This window comes from Heloderma suspectum, chromosome 1, assembly GCF_057233095.1.
Source record: "Heloderma suspectum isolate Gila_16-S chromosome 1, 16-S_ref, whole genome shotgun sequence".
NCBI classification, from domain to species: Eukaryota; Metazoa; Chordata; class Lepidosauria; order Squamata; family Helodermatidae; genus Heloderma; species Heloderma suspectum.
Window position 1 is genome coordinate 349,337,711 of NC_139458.1, and position 6,000 is coordinate 349,343,710.

Sequence of the window (6,000 nt, forward strand, 5' to 3'; positions counted from 1 at the left end):
ATGAATACAAGATAATCAGAAATGTGAACAAGTCTTTAGAAACAATGGAATATGGCGTGGCATGGTTGTTGTACAAATATATTTATTTCACATATAAGGTGTGTGGTCTTAGGAAGTCCACTCTTCTAGATCTCCTTGACCTGCAGAAGGACAAATAATGGTTTGTGCCACCACACCTCAAAGCAGCACCCCAAGCCTGACAGCAAGGGACAGATAACCTATTTTTCCCTCTAAAAACACAACCCTACTAGTTTACCTTTGAACACTTACTATAGGAAAGCCTTGCATAGAGTTATACAAGCTATACTTTGTCCCAAGGATCCAAACTACTGCTTGGATGCCACACTGTAGATCATCAGTGCTTTTGCCTCTTCTATACATGCTGTTGAATTGCTCACACCGTGCAGCATCAGGGCCAGATAATCTGTGTGAGTGTTCAATCATGCTACCGTCTGAAAGGTAGTTCTGAGGTTAATCCAGAAACATTAATTTTGGCATTTCACTGATATGAGACCTCCTTGTGCCTGCGTATAAAATCAAGGGAGTGCTAAGATATAAAATCAGGGCATGAGAGTTCTTCACTTGCTTAATGTTATTATGCCCGTTAAGTGTCATTTACTTCCGACTACTTACTGGTGGAAATCTACATACCTTTGGTATATTTACTTGCACATTTTCTCTATATTCTCAACATGTAACAGAAGTGTAAAGACAGATTCCAGAAAAGTGACATGTTAGTCCATAATGGCAATACACATTTTTTTGTGGCAACCTGAGATAGCTATTGGTTTATTATGGCATGAACTTTTGTAGAGTGGGGAGATAGGAGGTTATGCATTAGCAGTGAGGAAATGAGACCAAAAATCGGGGAGAAATAGGATGGACTCCTTACAGTGTGCTCTGATAATTAGCAGAAGGCACAAAAACATTTTTCTGTTAAGGGTATAGGAACTAGAAGCTTAAATAGGTGGAAATGTACTTCCAATCCTAAACATGATTACCAGATGTAAATCACAGTGAGTTCAGTGGGATTTACCTCTGGGTATATGTTTACTCTACAATAAGCACTAAGTTCAATGGGACTTAATGCCAAGTAAGTATGCATAGTACTGCAGCCCTATAAAGATAAAGTAGTGCACTCCTGCTATTAGCAGCCTATTTCTGGGAACAAGTATAGAGGGTGAGGGATGATCAAAGCACAGATATACTGTAATAATTACATAAGAAGCCTGGCAGCTGTTGTAATACTAGGAAGGTAACATAAAATGACACTTTATTTCTTGTGCTCCTGGGTTTTGTATCCTGTGGTATAAATGTAATGCAAAATTATGATACTATTTTTCCCCTATCTCTCAAACAGAAAGAAAATATTTTCTTTTCCTGGACACCAGGCCCATATCATCAGTTTATGTAATCTACACTGGCTTCATTAAAGTTAGTGGAGCTGAGCTGAGTCAATTTTCTCAAGCAGGAAATCTGGCCATGCAGTTAAAAAATCTCTTCACCCTTTGAGTTTTCAATTCACTTTTAATAAGCCAAAATACACACCCTACTTTTAAATGTTATTGTTTAGATTCCATTAAGTAAGCAGCATTCTGTTTGAAATATAATATACATGCCCTACAGCTAACTAAATCACATGTGGCTTAGACAGTTCAAAGATTAATGTCCATCCTGCTGTAGTTCATAATAAGAAATAAACAGTGGAATTAACAATCACTAAATACAATCTCTATGGGAGTTGGAAGCCATACTCAGCCTTATCACAAATGCAACTGAAGTCAGGAACAAATGGTTACTACAAACGTCCCCCCTATACTATTCCAGTTTAGCTCAGTGTTCCTGTAATCGTAGGGTGGGCCCCTCTTGAAGGGGCTGAACAGAACACCGGGGGGAATGTGTGTAAAGTTCCAGGGAAGCATTCTGAGACAGATGGTGCCTTTTTACCTAGGCAGCCAAAAAACTGAACCCCTCACCCGGTAGTGATTCACACAGGAGTTGAGGGGATCATTATTCTTCTTGCCTCATCATCCCAATATGACTTGGGAAGAAAGAATTTCAGAATGCGCTGCTGTTTAATTCTTATTTTCCCTGTAAGTGGCTTAAGATGGGGGTCAGAGGTATCTTGCTCTACTCCTATTTAAAGCCAGTGTGGGATTACTACCCCATTCTGCTCAGAAGCAGGCCATATGTACACAAACGAGTGCAAGTATTTCTGCGTATTCACCTGTCGACCAGATTATTGATGCTTGGCTGGGATGGGGAACTCCAGGGGGTAGAGTAAATTTAGAAAGCAGCCTGAATTCAAAATGATGGGGAATACTAGGTTAATTATTTCTTCTTTTCTTCTGAAACAGTCTATTTAGGTTGGAGGATGCAGGGCATAGCCCTTAAGATAATGAGCAGGTGTCTGTTATCATAAAATTATGCTGCTGTAAAAAAGAAAAGTACAAAATTGTGGTTACTTTATATCAGAGTTGGGCAACTTTTTGCCCAAATGTTTTGGCCTACAGGTCCCATCAGCCCTAGCCAGCATAGCCATTGGTGAGGGATGATGTGAGTTGTAAGCCAAAACGTCTGGAGGGCCACAAGCTGCCCATCCCTGCTATATGTAGTAACAGTAAAAAACAACAACCACCGTCAGTAAGGAGGGAAACAACATTTATAATCAGACATTTCCTTCACATTTTTATTAGGGCATTTATTATTTAACCTAAGCAGCCTAATCCTATATACGTGTTTTCTCAGAACAAAGTTCAATGGAAATGGCTTCCTAGTAAAGCCGCAGTCCTATGCATACTTGGCACTCACCCCAATGAATTCAGTGAAACTTACTTTTAAGTAAATATGCAGAGGATCATCCTGGCTGTAAATATGCCTATGACTGCAGCCTTGAAACTGCTGTAAATATGCCTATGACTGCAGCCTTGAAACTCGTACGTTTTCTCCTAAGTCTCCATTGAATTCAATTAGATTTTCTCCCAAAGAAGTGTGCATAAGACTGCAACCTTGATTAATGGCTTCCTTGATTCATGATCAAATCAACATTCAGTATAGATTTGTTTCCTCCAATTACACATTTTTTCCAAATATGTTATGAACACTTTAGTTTGCAGGAATCTGATAGACCAAAGTCTGAAATACACCTGTTCCATTATTGGAAATAAAAGAAACAATTTATGATTTATAAACGCTGGCCAGTGTTAGCACTGTAGTGCTTGTTATTGCTATTTCGTTCTAATCAGAGAACTATCTCAGCACATTGTAGGTGTCCATGGCCATATGGTGTCCGCGACCATATGGCTACAAATATAGTCACACAAATACACATAGAAAGCCTGTCAATTCCTTGGCATTAATATGAACTGCTCTGTGTGTAAAGCTAGTTACTAGGATTACAATCAGCTGCACAGTAACATATTACAGTCTAGAATGGCCTGTGGATGAGTTGTTTTTCGTACCAGCCCACAAAACAGTTCATAAGGTGCCTTGACTAAAAGGAACTGTAAATCACTGAGACAACAGACTTTTACAAGGCTGAGTTACCAGTGTCTGAATTGCTAGCATCAGATGGACTAATAGAGAAATCTGGGGATTTTCAATGTCAAATATCCCAGCAATTAAATGGCTGCTAATATTTCTGTTTAAAGTTTGTAAATATATCAGGTTAATGTAGTTGTAATCTATGACTTTGTTATGCTTCTCACACAAACACACATGAGTAAACTCTTATAAGGCAAAAGTTAAGGTGCCTTCATTTGCATGAGTTGAATATAATGCATCAGTATTACAGTACATCTAGGGTACCACTTCCTTGCAGATGTTTAGTCAAAACCTATTGCCTACCCTGCCAAACCATCCAGCCCCTCCCTCTCAGCAGAGCAGACATACATCATTTTGGTGGGGATATTTCCAATCAGATGTGGGGTTACTGTTGGATTTTTAAACTAGATTTTAAGTAACTCCCTCCCTTTCACACACAAAACTAACACCTGCAAATCAGTTCAGCTTGCCAACTTGAATCGAAAATGTTTTGTGTCCCATTAACTTGCAGTCAACAGACCAAAATTGTCTTGGGTCCAAATTTACTTGGGCTCAACGGCAGGGAGTGCAACTGATTTTGCTTTAAATCTCCTATTTCCTAGCCATGGTAAAGTGGGTCCATACGGTTTGCAGATAGATAGATAGATAGATAGATAGACAGACAGATGTGTTTTGCAGTATATATATATATATATATATATCTGCAGTTTAAGATATGTGTGTGTGTGTATATATATATATATATATGTGCAGTCTAAGATAGATAGATATGCGTGTGTGTGGATATGCGTGTGTGTGCGCAGTTTAAGATATGCGTGTGTGTGTGTATCTACATCCTAAACTGCATATATCTCTTGATCTGCAAACCGTCCCTCCAAATCCCAGAGGAAGCAGCACTGCTGTGCTGTCCCTGGTACCTGCCCTGCCCCATTCCTTCCCCTCTGCTGCCTGCCCAACGGACATGACAGAGCAGAAAGCAGAAGCATCTCCCGCACGCCAGCGACAAGGGAGCCGAGAGCCCTCCAAGGCGGCGGCGGCGACGGCGGCAAAGTTGCCTCACTGCACCCAGCCAGCGCCGTTTGTACCTCCTTCACGCTCCAAGCCCGGGACTCTGCGTTGCTGCCGCCGCCGCCGCCGCCGCCGCCGCTCCTTGTTACCCCGCCGGCGGTGTTCAGCCCCTCCAAACTGCCCTCTGGAGACGCCGCCGGAGCCGCAGGGCTCGGAGCGGACGGAAAGCCTCCGGCCGGCTCCCTGGTTACCGAGGGCAACAATCCCACCCCAGCGACGGCCGCACACACGCGCGCGCGCACACACACACACAGGCGCGCACTGCTGCACCTAGCAGCCTCTGGCGGGGCGCAGGCAGCTCCGCCCCCTCCCTCCTCTACTGCGACGCCGGCAGAGCTGCCCCTCCGCGAGGGCGGGCGCCTGCCGTCGTGTGGTCTTGCGCGGGGGCAAGGAAGGGGAGGAGGAAGGCGGCGCAGGTGCGTGCCAGGGGGCGGGACGGCGGGGCAGGGGAAGGCTCCCGGGCGGCTTTGTGTCCGCGCTCCCCGCAGCCGCAGGGCCTGCTGGAGGGTGCCGCGCGAGGCGGCCGGCCGGCTGCGCGCGCGTGTGCGCGGCTGCCCCCGAGGGGGTGAGGCAGCCCCCGCCCCTCAGCCCGCGGACGGGAGCGCGCGCATTCGCCGGACCGTGTCTCGCGGAGCTTGCCCGCAGCGGGAGCAGCTGCGCGGCCATTTGTGGCCAGGCGCGCGCGCGTGTGGCCCTCTTCCCGCCCCCGGAGGAGCAGAGGAGGGAGTGCGCCTCCTGCCCGGGCGCGCTCCTCGCGTTAATCCCCCCCCCCCCCCGGCTGTAGCCGCCCGGCAGGAGCAGCGAGGCTCAGCTGAGCGCCTTCTGCCAAAGCCGAGCTTATTTACACAGTTACTACGAAAGGGGACGGGGGGGGGGGAGGCGCTCTCCGCTTAGGAGGCCCTCCATTTCTCAAGGGCAGATCCTCTCACGTGATTGTCACGGTGGGATGCGAGGAAGCGAAAAGAGCCCAACGCATCGCTTCTGCGGCTAAAAAGGAAGGCGAACCCCCCTGCAAACAGCGCTGTGTTTCCTTCACCTGAAATTTCGGGCGCATTGCATTTCTGGCTGCGCTGAGAAATAGTACAGAAACAGCGTTATGGGCTTCTTAACGCCGTGCGACGTTCATAAGCGAAGCTCGGCTACCCTCGGTGCTCTGATATCTCCCGCCAGGGACTCCTTGCGCGTTAAGGCCATTATTTCTGCTGAAGCTTTTCTGCAATCAGCTGAAAGTGGATCTGTCACGGTAATTCCACAGGGCCCTGGTGTTTTATTCTCCAATTACTATCTGGCAGTGCCCATCCACCACAGTGCTCATCTACCCGCGAATAGGAGGAGCTCATTACTGCGCCAACCATCAAGAGTCCCATGTAACGACATTTGGGCATTTGC

The 6,000-nt window shown here is 46.2% G+C and overlaps 1 protein-coding gene across 1 annotated transcript in view; it reads right to left on the reverse strand.

Annotated features, from left to right (window-relative positions):
* The window catches only part of SYNE1 (spectrin repeat containing nuclear envelope protein 1), a 459,183-nt gene extending 454,282 nt beyond the window's left edge, over nt 1-4,901 (reverse strand). Inside the window, exon 1 of the mRNA XM_084827854.1 lies at nt 4,629-4,901. The gene's annotated coding sequence lies outside the window, so the exon portion shown is untranslated. The remainder of the gene's footprint in view (nt 1-4,628) is intronic.
* Between the last annotated feature and the right edge of the window lie 1,099 nt (nt 4,902-6,000).